This window comes from Ranitomeya variabilis, chromosome 8, assembly GCF_051348905.1.
Source record: "Ranitomeya variabilis isolate aRanVar5 chromosome 8, aRanVar5.hap1, whole genome shotgun sequence".
NCBI lineage: Eukaryota > Metazoa > Chordata > Amphibia > Anura > Dendrobatidae > Ranitomeya > Ranitomeya variabilis.
The window spans coordinates 200,449,712-200,476,339 of NC_135239.1; the positions used below are offsets into that span (position 1 = coordinate 200,449,712).

At 41.8% G+C, this 26,628-nt stretch overlaps 1 long non-coding RNA gene across 1 annotated transcript; it reads right to left on the reverse strand.

Moving 5' to 3' along the window:
* Positions 1-7,431: 7,431 nt before the first annotated feature.
* LOC143788645 (uncharacterized) lies at positions 7,432-22,427 on the reverse strand. The gene is made up of 4 exons (XR_013218694.1): positions 22,370-22,427; positions 21,166-21,261; positions 8,177-8,282; positions 7,432-7,832 (listed from the first exon to the last, which is right to left on the reverse strand). It is a non-coding gene; the product is annotated as an uncharacterized LOC143788645 (long non-coding RNA).
* Between the last annotated feature and the right edge of the window lie 4,201 nt (positions 22,428-26,628).

Genomic DNA, 26,628 nt, shown 5'->3' on the forward strand with positions numbered 1-26,628 from the left:
CTTAAAGTTCTATTCTGTTGTTTAAGTGTTCCCTTTATTTTTTTGAGCAGTGTATATTTGGTCTTGTACATTTTTAGAACTTTTTTTTAATAAATTTTGATGCATAAAAACGAAGGAGAAAAATTGGCCATTTTTGTGGATTATAATCTGACTTTTTTTGTGTGCTTATGGGGCCATAACAAGGAGGAGGAACATTTTAGATTTTTGTTCTCCGCCCTTTCATGTAAACCGATCCTTAATATATTATGATTGCTTCCAAAGTTTTTGAACGGTGTAATGGCTTTATCATACTTTATAGTTTATTTTAACTCTATAGTCTTTACCTTTAAGATAATGAACATATGATAACTGGATAACAAAATACTACACTCTCACATTCTTAAATCCGTGATAACCAAACCCATGATGGGGAAATTTCAGACAATGAAATATTTTGGATAAAAAAGGGGTTTCCGGCAATAATTAACAATTTACAAAAAAAAAGCTTAAAAATGTGGACTTTATCCTTAAATAAGAGTTATAAAGTAACATTCTGCACGCTCACTTTAATTTGATTTGAAAGCTGTAATATATGCCAGGACATGTGTAGAACACAAGTCAACTTCCATCTGTGCTTTTTTTCTGCAAATATATTTATTTTGGAACAATTTTCTGTCAAAATCAGTATATATTTAAACTATTTATCTCAGTTCTCATTAAGCGGAGAAAAAAATGTGCCTCTCAAATGGGTTTATTTGTTTGATTTTATGACTTAATATGAGAAACCTGAAATGACTCTTCACCGACTTACACAAGGAAAGTGCAGCCGAAACTCATCTGAAAATATGTGTTAGCCTAAAGAAACAATGGCCATCTGGGTTCAAAGGTTTTTTTTTTTTTTAAGTTTTTCTATGTGTTTTTTTTTTATTCCAGTCTGTATCAGAAAAAATATTCATAGGACTGCCGCATGTTTTTACAGAATTCCACCCACGTTCCCTCTCTCTTTCTTCCAGCATTCTCCTCACTTTACTCTTTTTGCCTTCCTTCCTCTATTGCTCCACTGTTCTCTTTTCTACTTTCTCCGTCCTCCATCTTTCTCTCTTTCTATCTCTTCCTTGTTTGCATGGAACACTCTCTCCATTCCCTCCACCTTTACTTTCTCCTTCTCTCTTCATCTCTCTCGCTTTCTCTTCCTCTAATCCTTCCCCTCCCCCTCCTCACATTATTTTCCTATCCTCAACTTTTACTCCCTCTAATACTTTCTATCTTCTCCTTTCCCTCTTCATGTTACTTTCTCTCTCCTCTTTTTTTACATCCCCCTCTCTCCTTTCTTCCTCCTTTACTTCTTCCTTTTATTTTGCTTCCTCTGTTTTTTCTCTCTTCTTTTCAGTTTTCTGTCTTTCTTTACCTCTCTCACTTCTTTCTCTGTCTCTTTTTCTCCCTTCTTTACTTTCACTCACTCTGTCTCTCTTTCTACATTTGTATTTCCCATCTCTCTTTCTCCTATTTTCCTTGATCTTTTTCATTCCCTTTTCTTTTATCCCTTCCTCTTCTTCCCTCATCTCCTGTTTTCACTCATCCTTCCTCTCTATTACTTCCTCCTTTTGTCTTCCGTCCTCTTTCATCCTCCCTTCTTTGCTCGCTCTACTTTTCCTCCCTTCCTCCTTGACTTTATTTCTCTCCATTCCTCTTTTTTTCCTTTTATTTTTCTTCATCCATTCAACTTCTAACTTCCTTCCCTTCTCTTTTTTGTCCTCTCTCTTTCCTTTCTTTTGCTTGTTCTCTCTCTTTGTTCCTTCCACTTCCTTCTTTTCTCTGTTTCTCTACATCCATTTCTTTCCATTTTTGTTTCTTTTTGACTCCACTCCCTTCATTTTTTTCTTTCTTTTCCACTATTCCTTCACCTTGCTCTCTCTTCCCATATACCTTCTCTTTTCCTTTCATCTTTCCTCTCTTTTACCCTTTAACTTTCCATTGCTCCCTCAACCTCGCTCTCCCTTATGTTGCTCTTTCTTTTGTTATCCCTTCTCCTCTCTACTTTTCCTCTTCTCCACTCTTTTCTCTCTCTTCCTTCCTCTTTTTTTCATTCTCTCTATGACTGCCCTTACCTCTCTTCCATTTTCCCTTTCTCTTTTCCTTTTTTCCGCTCTCTCTCTTCCTCTATCCTCTCCTCTTTATTTGCCATTCCCTCCTAACGTTTCTATATGCCTTTCCCTCTCTATTTTTTCTTTTTTCTGTTTTTACCTTGTATCATTTTTCTTCTCCCATTCTCTCTCCATTTCGCCCTTTTTTGTTCTCTCTTTGACTGTCATTTCCTCTTTTTCTTTCCGGCTTTCTTTTCTTTTTCACATTCTCCCTCCCTTTTTTCCACTATCCTCTTCTCCTTATTTGCCATTTCTTCCTATCTTTTTCTTTCTACCCCCTTCTCTCTCTGTCAAGATATCACAGCCCAGGAAGGTCACGCAGAATCTTTGTGTTGTACAGCTCTCTGATGCCCTCTATCATCCGGACAATTGCACGATTGACTGACAATCAATGGAGAAGGCCGCAGGCTGTTTCCACTAATAGGCCAGTTTTGGGGATCTGAGGTTGTGGGTTGTAATAATCACCTAGGCAGGTTAACAATGCAACTATTTTTTATTCCTTAAGTCCATGGTTTTACAGCAAATCCAGGTAGACGGTCAAAATAAATTGCCCCCAGTCCACAAAATCCCCTCCCCGGGACCGGTAGTCCCACTGCTCTCGTGCCAGGCGATACACACTGTTTCCCAGCTTTTGGTTGGCCTACAGATTTTACATCTCACGTCAGTAGTACAATTTGTAGGCACATTCCACGCCTGTTCAGCCGAAGCCCATGTATCTAGGAGCAACAAACCTTAAGAAAGTTCCTGAAACCCAGACAACAGATCCCTCAACCATAGCAGGAGTTCCATCCCAGCCGAAAACCGATCTCCAAAACTCCATAGGCCATCCATCCATGGCTCCTTGACTTCTGTCTACATCCTCTCCCTTCAACGTCACTCTCCCAACTCCCTGATTAAACTGTGGCTCCTTTTCCTCCCTTCCTGGGTTCAGCCCCCTGAACGTGCAGAATTCTTCACACCCTCCCCTTAAACATTTACTTTTAGCTCAAAGAATGAAGAATATTCCATAAGCCCTTCACCTGGGACTGCATGTGAGACCCTCTGTAGTGACAGCTCTGCTGGGTCTACAATCCCCATCCACACAATGGGACTAGTGGCTGGAAGAACAATGGAATGATTGACTTCCTTGATAACTAATCTTGTGTTTGGCCTTTTGTATGCATAATATCTAGCCTGCATGTCTTCCTCTGCTTACTGTTAGGGTACCGTCACACAGTACCATTTTAATCGCTACGACGGCACGATCCGTGACGTCGCAGCGATCGTATGATTATCGCTCCAGCGTCGTAGACTGCGGTCACACGTTGCAATCACGGCGCTGGAGCGATGCCGAAGTCCCCGGTAACCAGGGTAAACATCGGGTAACTAAGCGCAGGGCCGCGCTTAGTAACCCGATGTTTACCGTGGTTACCAGCGTAAACGTAAAAAAAACAAACAGTACATACTTACATTCCGGTGTCTGTCCCCGGCGTTCTGCTTCTCTCCACTGTGTAAGCGCCATAGCCGGAAAGCACAGCGGTGACGTCAGACGTCACCGCTGTGCTCGCTTTCCGGCTGGCAGACGCTCACACAGTGCAGAGAAGCTGAGACGCCGGGGACAGACACCGGAATGTAAGTATGTACTGTTTGGTTTTTTTACGTTTACGCTGGTAACCACGGTAAACATCGGGTTACTAAGCGCGGCCCTGCGCTTAGTTACCCGATGTTTACCCTGGTTACAAGCGAACACATCGCTGGATCGCTGTCACACACAACGATCCAGCGATGTCAGCGGGTGATCAAGCGACGAAAGAAAGTTCCATACGATCTGCTACGACGTACGATTCTCAGCAGGATCCCTGATCGCTGCTGCGTGTCAGACACTGCGATATCGTAACGATATCGCTAGAACGTCACGAATCGTACCGTCGTAGCGATCAAAATGGTACTGTGTGACGGTACCCTTACTGAATGGCAACATTGATTCCTGAGGCTGAACTGATGAGCAAGCAAATCTCTAATAAAAAACAGTATGCAAATCTCTAATACAACACAACAATAATATTGACGCAACCGGTGCTCCGTGCTGGAAAACGTCTGCATCCCTTAGAGCCGTGGACTCCTCTCTACGTCCATTCATCCAATAGACTTCAGTAAGTGGCCAGCTCCTCACTGCAGTGTTTATAAAAAATGTACAAAAGATTTTACAAAAGCGACAAAACAATACAGCATATACAGTGCATAAAATAAAAAGGAATAACAGAAGGAACTAACTACGCTACTCACAGAGATGAGTCAACTTAGCCAAAGGAGAGCACTTCGATTTTGGGGGCGTTCAGCAAACGGGATTCATGCATACATGATGTGTATCTCTCTATAGAAACACCAATCAAAATGTGTCTTGATATTTTATCAGTAGCTGATAACACCCCCCATGATGACATCACGTGGGCCAGGTTGCTGGATGTCCTAAGCCCTTCAGGGTTTTATGAAGTACCCAACTTATTCGATAACTTCACTTCTGATGATTGCAGAAGTTCGAGATCGCTGCCATATTTTCCATCAGGATTTTACCTTTCCCCTGAGATCAAACATGACATGGCTGTTGTCAGTTATCTGGCCACTATGGATTTGTGGCTTATAGGCAGGGGTTACAGTCATGAGAAAACAGACATATTCTTCCCTGATTAACTCTGAAGTTGAAAATGCATGTCCCATCACTATCGGATTTATCAAAATCCCAATAGTCATACTTTTGTATCAGTGTCTGCCGAGATGTTTTGATAAAAGGAATGTGTACCCCTGAAGAAGAATAGCTATCTATAAAGGGTGTGTTGTATTCGCTTTAATCCTCTCAAAACTGAAAAGACTTTTCCTGTCTTAACTACTTGTCCAATCTGTAACTTTTTGTCCATACACAATAGATGTCCTCAGTCAGTCACCTGGGGTCTTTTGTCCTAAAAGGAGCTCCTGCATGTTAATTAAGCTGCTTCACAACAGTGGCTTATAGATTTTTTAATATTTTTTTATGACACTCTCTCTTTCCCTTTTCTTACTTTTTCCCTCTTTTAGCTTTCTTTTTTCCCTCTCTCATTTTCTTTTCCTTCCCCCATTCCTCTCACTATTCCTCTAAAAAAAAATCTACTACTGGGAGAGTTGTGTAACAAGACAACTATTAAGATCACACGGAGGTCGTCATCTAGCTTTTCATGACTCCGAAATGGTAATTTTGCCAATTTGTACACAGGTACTTCTTTGTGCCATCCCACCCTGATCCATAATTAGGTTGATTTGTCTCTGGGACACCAGTAAAGTAGAGCCAATCTCGTAGGATGTCACTGAACAGAACAATCTACATTGCTTCATTTTCTGGTTGATTCTTCTTTAAGAAAAGCTCTTTAAGTGTTTTGCATATAAAATATATATTGCTCTTTTTTCATCTTTCATGCAAATGTCTGAAACAATGTCATCATATCCCAATCTCATTGTCGCAATTGCAAATCTATAAACTCGGTTCATTGTATCGAAGGCGCTAAAAAAAAATCAAAATCGCATAATATTCCTACAAAATATCTCCAGCTGGAAAACCTTCCATCTCTCTATAGAAGTATCCCCTAATGATGCTATTATCACGTGCGATTCCTATATTTACCTTTAAATAGAGTTATCATAAAATAAACGATTATTTATTATTATTTTATTCCAATCTCTCTTATTTGGAAGGGAAGAATTAACCCACGCAGGGCGTCACGATGACGTGACCCTCCCAACTTAATAAACAATACACGTCGTGCTGCCGAGCACTTTTGAAAAATCATATCAAACTCTTAGCGTAGTAATTTTATTCCAATTTCGCAACAAAATCTTTCGAAAAAAAAAAATCTGAACTAAAAAAAGAAACTTTAAATTGCAATGGAAAATAATAAAAAAAAAAATAGGGGAAATCAGCCAGCAGATAGCTTCCCAACAGTGAAAATAAGTTTTAAAGAGGTTTCTTTTTCATTATAATGGGCCTAATTTAGGGGACATTTGCTGTGAAATAATCACAGGCTTCCTGGTAATTGTACATTATTATATGATGTTTTCACCGCATGCTATAAATTCTAAGCAGACTGGAGCCGATTCTATGACGAAATCCTCAGTATCAGTGCTCCGCTAACCTGTTTGGTGAAGATCTGGGTTATCAAAAGAGTGTTAACCCCCTACCTGCGTCTAATACACCATTTCAATTAGCGCTTTGGATAACTAACTTGGATTTTGCTCGGCAAATTCAGCCGTAATTGCCCTGTTAATAATTGTTTTACGTTTTAAATTAGTGCCGTCTTCTTCTCATTTAGATTAGACGGAAAGCTTTGAGAAATCATTTCGCTCACTCTGCGGTCAATCCTTCTACGCTAATCCTGTCCATAACAAACAGGCAAAATGGCCAACTAATGTTTTTTTGGGGAAAAAAAGGTAGAATATTTTTCAAACATTTCCAAGATTATGAGCAATGTAACTAACTCTCCAGAGACCCTAAATGGCACTACATCACTTACGTTAGAGCTGACATAAGCCCTAGGCATCCAGTTGCCAGAATCTTGGGTCCATAAGGGATTTTGCTCTTTGCTTGTTAAGCCAGTGGTTGGATAGTGTAAAGGTGTAACTGGCGGGGCTGAGGTTCGTATCCGAGCCCCACCGCGCCATAGGAAATGTGGATCCTGGTTGAGTGCCTATGCTTTTACCTTAGCGAAACGCCAACTTTTCTTTACCAAACAAACTGATGAGAAGTATATACATCACATAGCAGGCACAACACTTAAAGAATATGTCTTCTGCCCTATCCAGAAGCAGGAACTTCATGGTTACACGTAGCAGTACATCACTTCATGTTTATATTAGTCCGGCAAAATCACTATGGGAACCTCCATCTTCACTTGGTATGCGAACTTCGTCAGCTGGGGTGCCTCCTCACTACTATTCTAAAGGTCTATTTGATGAGCACCACATTATCCTTGGTGTGCCACTGGATCATCAGTTCCCCATAGGACCATCTACTCGCCTATGACCCTCAGTTCTGTTTCGTATCTAGTGTAGATAACATTTGCTCTAGGCCTCACTTGCCTGAGATAAGGAATCCTTCTGCAACTTAACCCTTGTTTACTTCAGAACATGCTATCCAATTATGGTCTCCCTTCACACACAAACACCCTTTACAGAGCAGGTCTGCTAACATTAGGACCATAGATCCTTCTCTTTTCACTGGCTTTCCCTTTCTGCCTAACAGGAACTGGTTTCCTTTTCCCATTTAACTCCTCCCTTAATGAATTGGTGCCAATAGTTAACCTTATTTGTAGCTAACCAACTGTTGTAGGCGACTAACCAGATAAAACAATATGGCATGCATAATATACCCATAAGATGCTCAATTGTGTGTCAACAGCTTCTCCACTCCTTTATAAAGGTTCAACCAATGATCGGGAATGAGGGTTCCTATGAGTTCAGCCAATTATTGGCCAATGTGAAGGAATCTTAAAGGGAACCTATCAGCAGGCTTTTAGACCCCAAACCAACTTCAACTATGTAACACCCCTGTAATGTTGATGACATCCACACCTTCATTTTATAAGTCCTAACCACGAGACCTCGAGCTTACAACACCGGAAGGTAATGGGCCTCGAGCACTTGTTAATCAGGACTTTAGTGTTAAAGCTGGGTTGGGGTGAAGTAGTGAGAAACAGTGTCCATAGCCTACGAAGAAAGAAAACTGAGAGGAAATATCTTTGAATTGAAAAGGAAACATCCATAAAACTTTGTACCCCTTGCATGTAACCCTCATCAAGTTGCTGTTCAGTAAAGAGTTTATTTTTGAATGGTGGTCTCACTCATTGAGGTGTGAAACATCTGTTCCTGGCAAATCTACAACAACGGTTTCATGCAAGTCTGCACAGGCATAAGGGTACTCACAGCAAACGTCCAAGCACCCAGCCATTTAACATGCCAGGGTGCCACAGACAAATGCATCACCCACAGCTACCACCCAACACCACATCACACAAGCACAGCACTGTATCCAAATGCATAGGCAGGGATACCTGCGTCCAAGAACAGGAGGTCGGACAAAAGTAAACAGTCAAAGAATGGTCAGGCGGTCCAAGGTCCAACTGGCATGGCCATCCTGGGGTTACTCAGGAGGAGAGTCTGGAAGTGAAATAAACCAGATTAGAACACAGATTTAAAGTGGTTTTGTCCCATTGTGGACATTTGTTTCATATTACTTTATTTTTACATTAATGCATTTCCCTGTGGTTAAAAAAAATCATTTTTGTAATTGGGCTTCATTTAAAATTTTGTACTATTTTGGCTTTTTCTTTCCTGCACATTTAACTTTGAAGGGGTATTCTCAAGTTGTAAAGTTATCTCTTAACGGCAAAAAAAGGAATAACTATCTAATCATTGGGGGTCCGACTGTTTGCATCTCCAGTGATCTGAGAACTGGAGCTCCGAAGAGCCTCGTGTGAACAAAGAGGAGGTCCATCATGCTTACAGCCGCTCCATTCATTCTGATGGGAATGTCGAAGATCAGCTGATCAGTCACTCAGTGAATGTAGCAGCAGAGGGGAACCCAGAGTGATCCTGTCACGGGTGTGTCAGATGCTACAGACAGTTACTCTGCATCTGGCTGCAGAAGGTCTCTGTGTTTGGCACTTCAGATGACTATTAAATCCTTCTGACTTGTGGACCCAGTGTCATCCTCCCTCCAGCTCTAATTATTTTTAATCTTTAAAGAGTCCATAATACCAGGGTCTGTACCACAGGACTGGCGTATAGCAAATATGGTGCCAATATTCAAAAAGGGGACAAAACCTGAACTCGGAAATTATAGGCCAGTAAGTTTAACCTCTACTGTGGGTAAAATCCTGGAGGGCATTCTAAGGGAGGCTATGCTGGAGTATCTGAAGAGGAATAACCTCATGACCCAGTATCAGCACGGGTTTACTAGGGACCGTTCATGTCAGACTAATTTGATCAGCTTCTATGAAGAGGTAAGTTCCGGTATGGACCAAGGGAACCCAGTAGATGTAGTGTATATGGACTTTTCAAAAGCTTTTGATACGGTGCCACACAAAAGGTTGATACATAAAATGAGAATAATGGGGATAGGGGAAAATATGTGTAAGTGGGTTGAGAGTTGGCTCAGGGATAGGAAACAAAGGGTGGTTATTAATGGAGCACACTCGGACTGGGTCACGGTTAGTAGTGGGGTACCACAGGGGTCAGTATTGGGCCCTCTTCTTTTTAACATATTTATTAATGACCTTGTAGGGGGCATTCAGAGTAGAATTTCAATATTTGCAGATGACACTAAACTCTGCAGGGTAATCAATACAGGGGAGGACAATTTTATATTACAGGCTGATTTATGTAAACTAGAAGCTTGGGCTGATAAATGGCAAATGAGCTTTAATGGGGATAAATGTAAGGTCATGCACTTGGGTAGAAGTAATAAGATGTATAACTATGTGCTTAATTCTAAAACTCTGTGCAAAACCGTCAATGAAAAAGACCTGGGTGTATGGGTGGATGACAAACTCATATTCAGTGGCCAGTGTCAGGCAGCTGCTACAAAGGCAAATAAAATAATGGGATGCATTAAAAGAGGCATAGATGCTCATGAGGAGAACATCATTTTACCTCTATACAAGTCACTAGTGCGACCACACTTAGAATACTGTGCACAGTTCTGGTCTCCGGTGTTTAAGAAAGACATAGCTGAACTGGAGCGGGTGCAGAGAAGAGCGACCAAGGTTATTAGAGGACTGGGGGGTCTGCAGTACCAAGATAGGTTATTACACTTGGGGCTATTTAGTTTGGAAAAACGAAGACTAAGGGGTGATCTTATGTTAATGTATAAATATATGAGGGGACAGTACAAAGACCTTTCTGCTGATCTTTTTAATCATAGACCGGTGACAGGGACAAGGGGGCATCCTCTACGTCTGGAGGAAAAAAGGTTTAAGCATAATAACAGACGCGGATTCTTTACTGTAAGAGCAGTGAGACTATGGAACTCTCTGCCGTATGATGTTGTAATGAGGGATTCATTGCTTGAATTTAAGAGGGGACTGGATACCTTTCTGGAAAAGTATAATATTACAGGGTATATATATTAGATTCCTTGATAAGGCGTTGATCCAGGGAACTAGTCTGATTGCTGTATGTGGGGTCGGGAAGGAATTTTTTTCCCCATGATGGAGCTTACTCTTACCACATGGGGTTTTTTTTGCCTTCCTCTGGATCAACATGTTAGGGCATGCTAGGCTATGGGTTGAACTAGATGGACTTAAAGTCTTCCTTCAACCTTAATAACTATGTAACTATGTAACTATGTAACTATGTAACTATGTAATTGACACACCTCGACCTGGGTGTTTATAGACTCTCAGTCTGCTTCAGGGAGTCGCTGGTGATATTTACATTTTCCCTTGTGAAGGATTGAAGCTATAGCAGTCAGCTTACTTCCTCTCTGGTGGTGTTGGAGGATGTTTGGTGTTACCTCTCTGAGTCTTCTCAAGCTAAGTTGCTTTCCCATTCTTTGTCTCCCTTCTGCTCTTTAGTGTACAGTGGGGAGTGACCAGTGCTGCCCCTGTCCCTATTCAGGGCCTGGCTGTAGGGATATACAGGGCTTAGGTTCCTGCTCGGTGATTGGTGTGGAACCAATATAGAGATGAAAGGGAAGGCAGGGAGCTATTTTATCTGCCTATGGGTCTCCACTCCCCCTTTCCCTAACATTTGGGCTTCCTTCCCCTCTTCCCCTGCTGTGTGTGACAGATCCAATGATCTCGCCAGTTGCCATATTTTCAAACATGAAACCCCTTAAATTAACACAGAACTTTGAGGGGTCGGTTTCTCCAATGGTCCTGGACAAAATTAGTAATAACCTATGTAGCTCCGGGCATCAGTTTTAGTTATATGTTTTCAATAAGACACGTGCGCTGTCCTATAATTGCTTCAGCAACGAGAAGAAAAAAAAAAATTACGTGCAATATTTGCATTAGTTGTGACTGGAAATACGAGTGCATTTGAGGGCCGTAATATGATTTTGGAAGCTGAAATATTGACTTTCAATTCTCCCAATATTGTTACCTTCCATTTACAGAGTCCTGTTTATACATGTTTCACGTCTCATCTGTCCCCAGCTACATTGTACAGAGGATGATTCCCGTTAGGCTGTTTTGTGTCACCTCTGCTGCTTCTATAATTCTTTTTTTTATTTTCTTAATTTTACCCTCCAGATCTACAGCGCAGGTTTTAAATAATTTGTTTAGCGATTACTTTCACCTTAATCAACAGTCTGTTTTATGCCAGCGATGTGAATTTCTGCAGTTTTCTTGTAAGATGCTCTACATTAGGACTTGGCCGGCTCGCATCTTTTAAAAGTTAATGTAATGGTAATTTAATATCAGTACCTTTCAGATCATCTGCTCTCACCAACGCTACACAGAGCTGAGACAACATTTTCAAATAAATGTATTTAAAGGGGAATTATGGCCACGTTGAGGGTTTATTTAACCCTTTCTCCTTAAAGGACTATTTTTACACCTTAACAAAATTATGAACTGGAAAAAAAAAAGTCAAAATGTTCCCCTACGACCTTTAATTTTCTCAAAGATGTCATCTATCATGTTGTGAAAATTTCCACCCGACATATAAAATAATTATAAAATGGACAAAAAAAGGCAAAATTGTCCCCTTATAGCCATTTATTTTCTCAAAGATGTCATCTATCATGTTGTGAAAATTTTAACCAAAAATGTACAATCATGGAAATCTTCATGTAGTTTTACATTACAGGGAAATGTGTCAAAAATGCATCAAAATTTACATATATAGGAAAAAGTCTGACCCAATCAGCGTATAACTTCCCCTAAAAACATGTAGCAGGATGTGCAGAATAAAAAAATGCCTCTTTTGTCTACTCTTTAGTATAAAAACACACCCCAAATTTGAGAGCCCAAATACTTCCTGATAACATGATGAAAAGTCCCTGTATTGCTTGCCCTTGAGGCTGTGTATTTAGAGGATGTAACAGGATGTGATGGACAATGGTTGGTGATAACATGAAGAAAAGTTACAGGAAAAAATACAGTAGAAGGCCTAGGGAGATGATGTCACAGGGAAGCCAACCGGCAAAGCACATTGTGGAGCACAACAGTGGGCAGCGGACCTAGGTGAAGGGGACAGAGCCCAGAATCTGGGTATGTGGGTAGCATTATGATAATCCTTTAGATGTCATAACTGCAGGGCATTATGGGAAGGCTGGTGCACGAAAACAAAATTATGTTAGCTCATTCTCAGATGCTTCTATAGTGTAGCAAATGATGCTGGCAAGTGTTTATTTTCAAGAACCTAGAATCCAATTTCAAACTCTTCAAATTTGCATCAACCCGCAAATTTCAGGAGATTGGGCTTGAACTCTGTTTACCTTTAAAGGGGTGGTCTGATACTTTAACGTTGATGACCCTCTTTTAGTATAGATGATCAATATCTGATTGGTGATGGTGTGACACCCAGCATCACTGCTGATCAGCTGGGGCAGCGGTGTCTGGAACTGCTCAGTTACGAAGCTGCACAGCGCACCTCCGTCAACGGAATAGTGGCCGCAGCTGGGTACTGCACATCCACCACCAATCAATTAAATAAGCAGTGGATGTGCAGTACCCGGCCGCAGCCACTATTCCGTTGATGGATCTGAGTAGTTCCGGCACCCACCGACACGGGGAATACTGGGTGTGGCATTCTCCCCGATCAGACATTGATGACCGATCCTACAGATAGGCCATCAATGTTAAACTCCCATACAACTCCTTTAGTGATCCACTTGATCATAGGGATCATTGCAGGAAATACAAATGACCACATGGCTTTGATTGAATAGGGCATGAGCACTCCGTCCTCCAAGGAACCATATCAGCGCCTGTTCTGCTTACATGTTGACCAATAGGGGGCAGCACATAGGTGTGGTCTCCTACAGCCTGAGAGCTAAGTGGAAGGAAGCAGAGCTGTGATGCATTGTATATGACTAGTGTGTAAGACAAGATAAGACCAAGTACCAGGATACTCTGCTTTAAACAACATTTTGATGATGATAGCAGGACTACACAAACAAACACGGCTTTGTACAGACTCGGTATATGTGCTTAAGTCCTTTCACCTTGTCCTTTTATGACAGCACAAAAATACACCATGCATTCCGCAATACAACAGTATGTTTGCATTTATCCGTAAAATTTTTCACAGCAAGAGCTTTTAACTAGATGTAGAGATTTTTGTTCTCCTGCTGGGAAGTATCCACCTGGATTCCTAACAATCCCCAGATACTTACGGTCAGTGTCTAGAATCTCAAGTGTTTTCATTATTGCTCAAAGCTAAAACGCAGATGAAACCAGTAGACAACAATGAACACATTGAACGGCACCACAGGAACTTACTATTGAAATCCACTGCAGCACTGGAAGGCGAGGCAGCGAGCAAAACCCCAAAGCCGGCTGCACTTATAGGAACGGAAAAACATGACTCAGTGCCCATCACTAATGAGGATTAAGACGAGCGCCCACTCCTGTCCTGTATGCAAGTCAACTATTAACTGTTCTTATAACAAGGGCAGGGAAGAAAGCACGAAATATTGTGATTAAACCATTACACTCATATCTGCTGTGCGGAGCCCAATAGACCTCATGTAAAAGGGCTTATGAGGATAGGACCAAGGAGCTGAAGACCAAGCAGCAGCCAAACAGTATATGAATTAGGCAGAATCGCTGGCTGCTGAATTCCTGATATTACATTACTGAGGGAGCGGCACTGTCAGAGGGGCAAAACTGATACTGAGTCATACTATGTGGCCTGAGGAGTCGAGCATAACAAATATTACCATAGGGTACAAATGCTCTGCGTCATACTGCACCCTAATAAACTTGTGCCATTCTCCACCCTAATATATCTGCGTCATACTCCACCCTAATATATCTGTGCCATGCTCCACCCTAATATATCTGTGCCATTCTCCACCCTAATATATCTGTGTCATGCTCCACCCTAATATATCTGTGTCATGCTCCACCCTAATATATCTGTGTCATGCTCCACCCTAATATATCTGTCATGCTCCACCCTAATAAACTTGTGCCATTCTCCACCCTAATATATCTGTGTCATGCTCCACCCTAATAAACTTGTGCCATTCTCCACCCTAATATATCTGTGTCATGCTCCACCCTAATAAACTTGTGCCATTCTCCACCCTAATATATCTGTGTCATGCTCCACCCTAATAAACTTGTGCCATTCTCCACCCTAATATATCTGTGTCATGCTCCACCCTAATAAACTTGTGCCATTCTCCACCCTAATATATCTGTGTCATGCTCCACCCTAATAAACTTGTGCCATTCTCCACCCTAATATATCCGTGCCATGCTCCACCCTAATATATCCGTGTCATGCTCCACCCTAATATATCTGTGCCATGCTCCACCCTAATATATCTGTGTCATGCTCCACCCTAATATATCTGTGCCATGCTCCACCCTAATATATCTGTGTCATGCTCCACCCTAATATATCTGTGCCATGCTCCACCCTAATATATCTGTGTCATGCTCCACCCTAATATATCTGTGCCATGCTCCACCCTAATATATCTGTGTCATGCTCCACCCTAATATATCTGTGTCATGCTCCACCCTAATATATCTGTGCCATGCTCCACCCTAATATATCTGTGTCATGCTCCACCCTAATATATGTGTCATGCTCCACCCTAATATATCTGTGCCATGCTCCACCCTAATATATCTGTGTCATGCTCCACCCTAATATATCTGTGTCATGCTCCACCCTAATATATCTGTGTCATGCCTCACCCTAATATATCTGTGCCATTCTCCACCCTAATATATCTGTGCCATGCTCCACCCTAATATATCTGTGCCATGCTCCACCCTAATATATCTGTGTCATGCTCCACCCTAATATATCTGTGCCATGCTCCACCCTAATATATCTGTGTCATGCTCCACCCTAATATATCTGTGCCATGCTCCACCCTAATATATCTGTGCCATGCCTCACCCTAATATATCTGTGCCATGCTCCACCCTAATATATCTGTGTCATGCTCCACCCTAATATATCTGTGCCATGCTCCACCCTAATATATCTGTGTCATGCTCCACCCTAATATATCTGTGTCATGCTCCACCCTAATATATCTGTGCCATGCTCCACCCTAATATATCTGTGTCATGCTCCACCCTAATATATCTGTGTCATGCTCCACCCTAATATATCTGTGCCATGCTCCACCCTAATATATCTGTGTCATGCTCCACCCTAATATATCTGTGCCATGCTCCACCCTAATATATCTGTGTCATGCTCCACCCTAATATATCTGTGTCATGCTCCACCCTAATATATCTGTGTCATGCTCCACCCTAATATATCTGTGTCATGCCCCACCCTAATATATCTGTGCCATGCTCCACCCTAATATATCTGTCATGCTCCACCCTAATATATCTGTGCCATGCTCCACCCTAATATATCTGTGTCATGCTCCACCCTAATATATCTGTGTCATGCTCCACCCTAATATATCTGTGTCATGCTCCACCCTAATATATCTGTGTCATGCCCCACCCTAATATATCTGTGTCATGCTCCACCCTAATATATCTGTGTCATGCTCCACCCTAATATATCTGTGCCATGCTCCACCCTAATATATCTGTGTCATGCTCCACCCTAATATATCTGTGCCATGCTCCACCCTAATATATCTGTGTCATGCTCCACCCTAATATATCTGTGCCATGCTCCACCCTAATATATCTGTGCCATGCCTCACCCTAATATATCTGTGCCATGCTCCACCCTAATATATCTGTGTCATGCTCCACCCTAATATATCTGTGCCATGCTCCACCCTAATATATCTGTGTCATGCTCCACCCTAATATATCTGTGTCATGCTCCACCCTAATATATCTGTGTCATGCTCCACCCTAATATATCTGTGTCATGCTCCACCCTAATATATCTGTGCCATGCTCCACCCTAATATATCTGTGTCATGCTCCACCCTAATATATCTGTGCCATGCTCCACCCTAATATATCTGTGCCATGCCCCACCCTAATATATCTGTGTCATGCTCCACCCTAATATATCTGTGTCATGCTCCACCCTAATATATGTGTGCCATGCTCCACCCTAATATATCTGTGCCATGCCTCACCCTAATATATCTGTGTCATGCTCCACCCTAATATATCTGTGCCATGCCCCACCCTAATATATCTGTGTCATGCTCCACCCTAATATATCTGTGCCATGCCCCACCCTAATATATCTGTGCCATGCTCCACCCTAATATATCTGTGCCATGCCCCACCCTAATATATCTGTGTCATGCTCCACCCTAATATATCTGTGTCATGCTCCACCCTAATATATGTGTGCCATGCTCCACCCTAATATATCTGTGTCATGCTCCACCCTAATATATCTGTGTCATGCTCCACCCTAATATATCTGTGTCATGCTCCACCCTAATATATCTGTGCCATGCTCCACCCTAATATATGTGTCATGCTCCACCCTAATATATCTGTGCCATGCTCCACCCTAATATATCTGTGTCATGCTCCACCCTAATATATCTGTGTCATGCTCCACCCTAATATATCTGTGCCATGCCCCACCCTAATATATCTGTGTCATGCTCCACCCTAATATATCTGTGCCATGCTCCACCCTAATATATCTGTGCCATGCTCCACCCTAATATATCTGTGCCATGCTCCACCCTAATATATCTGTGTCATGCTCCACCCTAATATATCTGTGCCATGCTCCACCCTAATATATCTGTGTCATGCTCCACCCTAATATATCTGTGCCATGCTCCACCCTAATATATCTGTGTCATGCTCCACCCTAATATATCTGTGTCATGCTCCACCCTAATACATCTGTGCCATGCTCCACCCTAATATATCTGTGTCATGCTCCACCCTAATATATCTGTGCCATGCTCCACCCTAATATATCTGTGCCATGCCCCACCCTAATATATCTGTGTCATGCTCCACCCTAATATATCTGTGTCATGCTCCACCCTAATATATGTGTGCCATGCTCCACCCTAATATATCTGTGCCATGCCTCACCCTAATATATCTGTGTCATGCTCCACCCTAATATATCTGTGCCATGCCCCACCCTAATATATCTGTGCCATGCTCCACCCTAATATATCTGTGTCATGCTCCACCCTAATATATCTGTGTCATGCTCCACCCTAATATATCTGTGTCATGCTCCACCCTAATATATGTGTGCCATGCTCCACCCTAATATATCTGTGCCATGCCTCACCCTAATATATCTGTGTCATGCTCCACCCTAATATATCTGTGCCATGCCTCACCCTCCATACGACTGTTTGATGCTCCACCTCATATCCACGTGTCATGCTCCATCCCATATGCCTTTATCATGAACCACCCTCATATACCTGTGCTATGCTCCATCCCATTTACATTTAACATAAATACCAGAATTTTATTTAAAAAAAAGGTCATTTTCGGACTACCTTTCCTGTAAATGGGTGTTTTCCATATTAGATATAGTAGATGCGCTCTCAATAATGGGTTCGCCATCTAACTCAAGAATGGGGCGATGACTCTGTCATAGGCCAGGCGGTTGAAATGTCTAACAATTTCTATAGGAATTCTGACCACCTCTTCCCTGGCAACAGCATGTGACTGTACTATGTTCTCGAAATAGAGACAGATCCTATCTTTCAGAGTCCTGTTGGACCTGCATCTATTATAAATGAGTGACATTTCCTGTGGATACAACATGAATGGTTAAGATGTGAATACCGCTTTAAATGCTCTGCACTCTAAATGTATTACCAGTAGGAGTCCACAATGGTGTACAGATGACACCTTGCTGCAATGGCTGAGATCACAGTTACCTCTGATCCTTAGATGCTGGGATCATTCCCTGCCTCAGCTTTTATACAGGCTATGATTGTCCCTTCTGATTGGCTGTGCTATACAATGTGATGTAGTTTCTGCAAGGTATTATTGAGAAGCCCACCTGAGGTCATGTGATCCTTCTTTAGCTGATGAAATCTTTTGCAATATACAGTACAGACCAAAAGTTTGGACACACCTTCTCATTTAAAGATTTTTCTCTATTTTCATGACTATGAAAATTGTACATTCACACTGAAGGCATCAAAACTATGAATTAACACATGTGGAATTATATACTTAACAAAAAAGTGTGAAACAACTGAAATTATGTCTTATATTCTAGGTTCCTCAAAGTAGCCACCTTTTGCTTTGATGACTGCTTTGTACACTCTTGGCATTCTCTTGATGAGCTTCAAGAGGTAATCACCGGGAATGGTTTTCACTTCACAGGTGTGCCCTGTCAGGTTTAATAAGTGGGATTTCCTGCCTTATAAATGGGGTTGGGACCATCAGTTGTGTTAAGCAGAAGTCTGGTGGATACACAGCTGATAGTCCTACTGAATAGACTTAGAATTTGTATTGTGGCAAGAAAAAAGCAGCTAAATAAAGAAAAACGAGTGGCCATCATTACCTTAAGAAATGAAGGTCAGTCACTCCGAAAAATTGGGCAAACTTTGAAAGTGTCCCCAAGTGCAGTGGCGAAAACCATCAAGTGCTCAAAAGAAACTGGCTCACATGAGGACCACCCCAGGAAAGGAAGACCAAGAGTCACCTCTGCTTCTGAGGATAAGTTCATCCGAGTCACCAGCCTCAGAAATCGCAGGTTAACAGCAGCTCAGATTAGAGACCAGGTCAATGCCACACAGAGTTCTAGCAGCAGACACATCTCTACAACAACTGTTAAGAGGAGACTTTGTGCAGCAGGCCTTCATGGTAAAATAGCTGCTAGGAAACCACTGCTAAGGACAGGCAACAAGCAGAAGAGACTTGTTTGGGTTAAAGAACACAAGGAATGGACATTAGACCAGTGGAAATCTGTGCTTTGGTCTGATGAGTCCAAATTTGAGATCTTTGGTTCCAACCACCGTGTCTTTGTGCGACGCAGAAAAGGTGAACGGATGGACTCTACATGCCTGGTTCCCACCGTGAAGTATGGAGGAGGAGGTGTGATGGTGTGGGGGTGCTTTGCTGGTGACACTGTTGGGGATTTATTCAAAATTGAAGGCATACTGAACCAGCATGGCTACCACAGCATCTTGCAGCGGCATGCTATTCCATCGGGTTTGCGTTTAGTTGGACCATAATTTATTTTTCAACAGGACAATGACCCCAAACACACCTCCAGGCTGTGCAAGGGCTATTTGACAAAGAAGGAGAGTGATGGGGTGCTACGCCAGATGACCTGGCCTCCACAGTCACCAGACCTGAACCCAATCGAGATGGTTTGGGGCGAGCTGGACCGCAGAGTGAAGGCAAAAGGGCCAACAAGAGCTAAGCATCTCTGGGAACTCCTTCAAGATTGTTGGAAGACCATTCCCGGTGACTACCTCTTGAAGCTCATCAAGAGAAGGAGTGTGCAAAGCAGTCATCAAAGCAAAAGGTGGCTACTTTGAAGAACCTAGAATATAAGACATATTTTCAGTTGTTTCACACTTTTTTGTTAAGTATATAATTCCACATGTGTTAATTAATAGTTTTGATGCCTTCAGTGTGAATGTACAATTTTCATAGTCATGAAAATACAGAAAAATCTTTAAATGAGAAGGTGTGTCCAAACTTTTGGTCTGTACTGTATATAAAATGTTGAAGGCCATTTTAGGTGATTCTCAGGAAGCAAATCGGAAATGTTTTGAATTCACCGACTAGAGCAAATTCTTAAAAATTCCACACAGATTCAGTTTGCATCTCTGTTGATAACCTATCCTAAGACTGGATCATCATTATCCTAGTCTTGGACATCCCCATTATGTTCTGCATTTTTCTGCAGCACACCCGCAGGAGATATGAAGTATTGCATGGTGCTTAATAGAATCTATAGACTGTTTGCAATACATGGATTTGCCAGATCCTTCAATGCAAGAGATGCTCTTAGTACCTTTCTTGGGTGAACGGGGACCCCTTTCCATTATTTGAAAATGCCCTAATGGAGTATTTTAAAATAAGGCTTTCTAAACCATTTTTATGTGAGGAAACAACATGATGTGAATGAAGCGAGCTGGATATTGGTTCCATGCGATCTGGCGGTGGAGATGTTCTTGTATTAAATGCACCGTGCCATCTGTGTGTGGAGTGGGAATTCAGCTGGTACGGGCTCAAGACCTGTGTCAGTGTTTTCACAGAAGGACTGTTTATGAACAGATGTTATGGGGTGTTTTTCAAAGAAAATGGACTCTGGAGAGGGAGAATGTCTGTCAATGACTGTGATAATGTGCTGAGCCACAATATTTAACCTTGAAAGTAACATAGGACTTCTCAGGAATTTTTTTTTTCATTTTATTACGCACGTGGAGCTCCTCGTACTTCCAGGAAGGATTAGATCTTCATTTTAGAAGTTGTCAAAAGCTTCGCTGGCACCTTGTATACTTCCAAACATAGAGTGCCCACACATTAAGGAGATGTAAGATCGCGCCTGAAGAGCGGAAGACATATTTAAGTAAAGAGCTCCTTAAAAGGGTCATCCAGGACTTTGAGGTTCTTTTTGCTATGGGGCTAAGAACTTCATGGCAGGTAGTTACCAACTATCTGCCTGTTCTGCCCATGAATGATATCTTCCTGCTCAGAGCGGTCGAGGTTTCTCCCACTTCCGGTGATGTCACGTCAACAGAGCAGCTCTGTCGACGGAGCATCACTGCCGACATCATGCTGATTGACAGGGCCAAAAGACATGTCTCTCCCGGGCCAAAAGTCTACAAATTTAAAGGGCGAGTAAGATGCACTAATTTTAAAACAGTCTTAGTCTGATGGGAGGAGAAGCTCAGACAACATGTAGGCAGCCACCTTCAAATGTACAGTGTATTAGAAAGAAACCAACTCACCTGGGCGAAGTGCGAACAGGAGCAAGTTGCTGTGACTGGCGTATACACAAACCAAAGAATACAGCCGCCTCCGTGTGCGCAAGATGTCGGCAAACACTGAATATATGAAATGTAAGCTGCTTTATTGCCATGATGACTATACTTATAAAATGTACTACATGGTGGCCCGATTCTAACGCATCGGGTATTCTAGAATATGTATGTATGTAGCAGCCACATAGTATATAGCACAGGCCACGTAGTATATAGGAGCCATGTAGTATACAGCAGACAAATACTACGCGGCCTGTGCTATATACTATGTGGCTGCTATATACATACATACATAAATATTGTAGAATACCCGCTGCGTTAATACAGGCCACGCAGTATATAATAGTGGCCACGCAGTATATAACACAGCCCACTTACTATATAACACAGCCCACGCAGTATATAGCAGCCACGCAGTATATAGCACAGCCCCCGTAGTATATCACACTGGCCACAAAATATATAGCACAGCCCACGCAGTATATAGCAGCCACACAGTATATAACACAGGCGACGTAGTATATAACACTGGCCACGTAATATATAGCACAGCCCACGCAGTATATAGCAGCCATGCAGTATATAGCACAGCCCCCATAGTATATCACATTGGCCACGTAATATATAGCACAGCCCACGCAGTACATAGCAGCCACACAGTATATAGCACAGCCCCTGCAGTATATAACACTGGCCAAGTAATATATAACACAGCCCACGCACAGCCCACGCAGTACATAGCAGCCACTCAGTATATAGCACAGCCCCTGCAGTATGTAACACTGGCCACGTAATATATAACACAGCCTACGCAGTATATAACATAGCCATGTTAGTATATAGCACAGAGATGTAGTATATAACAGAGCCAATGCAGTATGTAACACAGCCCACGTAGTATATAGCACAGCCCATGCAGTACATAGCAGCCACCCTGTATATAGCACAGCCCCCGCAGTATATAACACTGGCCACGTAATATATAACACTGCCCACGCAGTATGTAGCAGCCACGCAGTATATAACATAGCCACGTGAGTATATAGCACAGAGATGTAGTATATAACAGAGTCCACGCAGTATGTAGCACAGCCCATGTAGTATATAGCAATGTGGGCACTATATGCGTGGTTAAAAAACAACTTAAAATAAAAAATAAACGTATACTCACCTTCCGAAGGCCCCTTGAATTCCTGGCGCCTGTGTGCGGTGCACGCGGCAGCTTCCGGTCCCAGGGTTGGTATGAGCGCAGGGCCTGTGATGACGTCGCTGTCACATGACTGTGACGTCATGGAAGGTTCTTCTCGCATAGCATCCTTGGCACCGGAACCTGCCGCTTGCACTGCCGAGGACAGCCGCGACGGAAGGTGAGAATAACCTTTTTTTTTTATATTATTATTATTATTTGTAACATTAGATCTTTTTACTATTGATGCTGCATATAGCATCAATAGTAAAAATTTGGTCACACAGGGTTAATAGCTGCGTAACAGAAGTGCGTTACACCGTGCGCCAGTAACACTGGCATTAACCCTGTGTGAGTGCTGACTGGATGACTGGAGGGGATTATGGAGCGGGCACTGACTACGGGGAGGAAAGAGCGGCCATTTTGCCGCTGGACTGCTGATTGGTCGTGGGCTCGTGGCAATGGTCGTGGGCGTTTTGTCACTACCAATCAGCGACTCGGATTCCTTGACAGACAGAGGCCGCGACCAATGAATATCTGTGACAGACAGAAGGACAGACAGACGGAAGTGACCCTTAGACAATTATATAGTAGATATATGGTGCAGTCACAGCACCTTGTTCACATTTGCTTAATTATTTTAGGAGCTGTTGTTTTTTCTATCGATTATCTATCAAATATTTATCTATCTATTATCTATCTATCTATTATTTATTATCTATTATCTATCTTATCTATCTATTATCTATCTATTATCTATTTATTATCTTTCTATCAATTATCTACATATATGTATCTATTATGTATCTATCTATTATCTGTTATCTACATATCTATCTATCTATCTATCTATCTATCTATCTATCTATCTATCTATTATCTATCATCTATCTATTATCTATCATCTATATATCTATTTATTATCTATCTATCTATCAATTTATTTATCTATCATCCAACTGTCTATCTATCTATCAATTTATTTATCTATCATCCAACTGTCTATCTATCTATCTATCTATCTATCTATCTATCTATCTATCTATCTATCTATCTATCTATCTATCTATCATCCACCTGTCTATTTATCTATGTACCTTTATCTATCCATGATCAATCCACAGTTTGCTGCACATTTGACTTTTCATTCATTTGCCCTGTAAACAATAAACCACATTCCCTTTGCCACAATATTAATAAACAACAATCTAAAAATTCAAACAAAAGCAAATAACAACAACAACAACAAAAAATAAAGAAAACCCCTAAACACCCCGTTGGATTTTAATATTCCACTCACAATACTTCTCCGGTGAAAAGCTTTGTGGTAGAAGATTAAAATATTCAGTAAATAGTGTTTAATGACCTGAAATGACCTGTTGAAAGACACCGCATTTTGCATAATACGTACATATACTTTTTCATCTTCTCTTAATGCCCCTATTATTTATTCAATAAATCCCTTTTTTTTTTCTTCCTGACAGCAGTTGTATTTAGAAAGATAAATCCAGCGTTGAGAAATGTTCATCTTTCTATAAACCGAACGCTAATGTTTTATTTATGTGCAACGGAGAGAGAAAATGAACCAATCCGATGTTTACCTAACAAGCAGCGAAAAATGTAGAGGGAGAGAATGGGAGAGATCACAAGCGTTCTGGCTTGTAATTTCTGATGTCAACATTAGAATTGCAGAAAGATCGGAGGCAGGCACGGCACGTATACAAGCGCATTTGTGATCTACGGCAATAAAAAAATAACATCTGTTTAAGCATACATTACATTTAAAAATAACTATACAGTGATCAGCTGGTTAAGTACAGTTAACCAGATGTCGCATCGAGGCGCCAGATGGAACAAGGAATTTCAAATTGAAAATTGCAACAAAAAAAAAATCTTTTTTTTTTTTTTTTCAAAAAGGTCAAATCAATTAAGCAACCTGTATTGTTGGCATTTAACACGTAAAAGAAAGTTTGAATGTCTCAAGAAATAGAAGGATTCTGTATACAGAGATAACAAAAATGGTGGACGAAGCAGCGGTGGCGGAGAGCCCGGGGCTGGCGTGTTCGAGGGTCGAGATTGAAGGTCTCGTCACCTTTAGGAAGCGAATGTTAGAGAAGAATAATATTACTGAAGTTACAAGGAAAATGTATTGTTCCTTTTGTGTTCCGAGGAAGCAAAAAGCTTGACAACGTTTTTTGCTTTTTCTCAAAATTCCATAAAATGCAAAGAAAAAGTGAAAAAAAAAATATTTTAATCCATCATGTGATAATTTGGAAGATGTGATATTTTAGCACTTTTTCCAGGACTGCCGTACCATTGGTACAACCTATGCAGCCACACAGGGGTTCCTAAAGTTAAGGGGGCCACATCCAGCTCCTAAGCAGGTGGTTTTGTGCACTATGATGGGTTGCAAAGGACCCGTATTTTGTTCTTGCACGGGAGCCCTCTTCTGTCGGTGTTCTCCGGTGGTGCAATATGTTGCAGCAGAAGACTTGCTCCCTTTTGCCGTACTACAGGTTCATGTCAAGAGATCTTAAAGGGGTATTCCCATCTCAGAAAAGTGATGGCGTTTCAGTAAAATCTGGCATCTTCTTATGCTCAGTGGGGTCCAACCTCTGGTTCCTTCATCATCAATCCTAAGAATGAAGAAGGTGCAGTTTTGGTGAAGCAATTTGTAATTATTTTTTCCGGCACAGCGCTTTTCCAATGTGCAAGGAACGCTACCAGGTGATCAAAGGCTGCTGTGCAGGAAAAAAGGAGGAGGACACAGAACTTCATTTTCAGGATTGATAGGGGTCACAGAAGTTGGACCGCTCCCCATCGTAAAATTAAGGCATATTCCAGTGAAATGTCATCATTTTCTAAGAGGGGAAAACCCATTTAATCATGACCCATCCCCTTACTGTACTGTCAGTGCTTAGTCCATTAAGTCCCCACCTGTGATTGATGGGGAAATGTGAAAGATGAGCAAATCGATTGTTAGAGGATCGAGGTTGAGTCGAATTTCCTCAAATTCGCAGCTTCGATCAACTTTGAACAACTTTGATGCTTTGAGATGCGATTCGTGGTTCACAGTGGTGGTCAGTACATGGGACATCACAGATCAGGGGTTCCCAGCGGATCACACTTTAAACAGCAGAGAGATTTTCTATCTCAAGAGTCACTGGGTAAGACTTTTAGTGTACAGTGTAAGCTCTTGTGGTCAGTGGGGTCCTCTCTCTCCTGTAGAGTGTAAGCTCTTATAGTCAACAGAGTCCTCTCTTTCTTCTAGAGTGTAAGCTCTTATGGCCAGCGGGATCCTCTCTCACTTTCTCCTGTAGAGTGTAAGCTCTTATGGTCAATGGGGTCCCTCTCTATCCTGTACGATCAAGGCTCTTATGGTCAATGGGGTCCCTCTCTCTCCTGTACGATCAAGGCTCTTATGGTCATTGGGATCCTCTCTCTCTCTGGAGAGTGTAAGCTTGTATCATCAGGGGGAGTTCACTCTCCTGTAGAGTGTAAGCTCTTATGGTCAGCGGTGTCTTCTTTCTCTCTCCTTATATAGTGTAAACTCCTATGGTCAGTGGGGTCCTCTCTCTCCTGTAGAGTGTAAGCTCTTATGGTCAGCGTTGCCAGTGTCGGACTGGGTTGCCAAGGGCCCTCCAGTAACAGTGACTTAGGGGAAGGCCATTTTTGTACCTCTCACAATTATTACACTACCCTCGTTCACAAATTTACCAATATCTCTATATAATAATAAACTGGGTAGTTTGGTTGATGAATGAGATGCTGCTTTCTTCTGTGCAGAGTGAATTCAAGTGAATTATGCTAAGTACTGCCCATACATTGGGGTTGGAGACACAGATCTACACAAGGGCCCACAGGGTATTCCCCTGTTACCCTACAGGCCAGTCCAAGCCTGAGCGGGGCTCTTTCTCTTTCACTTTCTCCTGTGTAGTGTAAGCTCTTATGGTCAGCGGAGTTCTCACTCCCTCCAGTAGAGTGTAAGCTCTTATGGTCAGTGGAGTTCTCACTTTCTCCTGTATAGTGTAAGCTCTTATGGTCAGTGGTGCCCTCTCTCTCTCTTAATTTTCAAAATATCCACTCATCTCTAACAAAGAGACCAAGTCACTTGCCGATTCTTGTATCGGCGCTTTCACTATGGAGAATTGCATCTCAGCCCAATTTCAGTAAGTGAGGTTGAACTTTAATACCTGCAATGCATTTGGGTGTTTAGGCATTTTGGAAGAAAATATTAGTTAAGT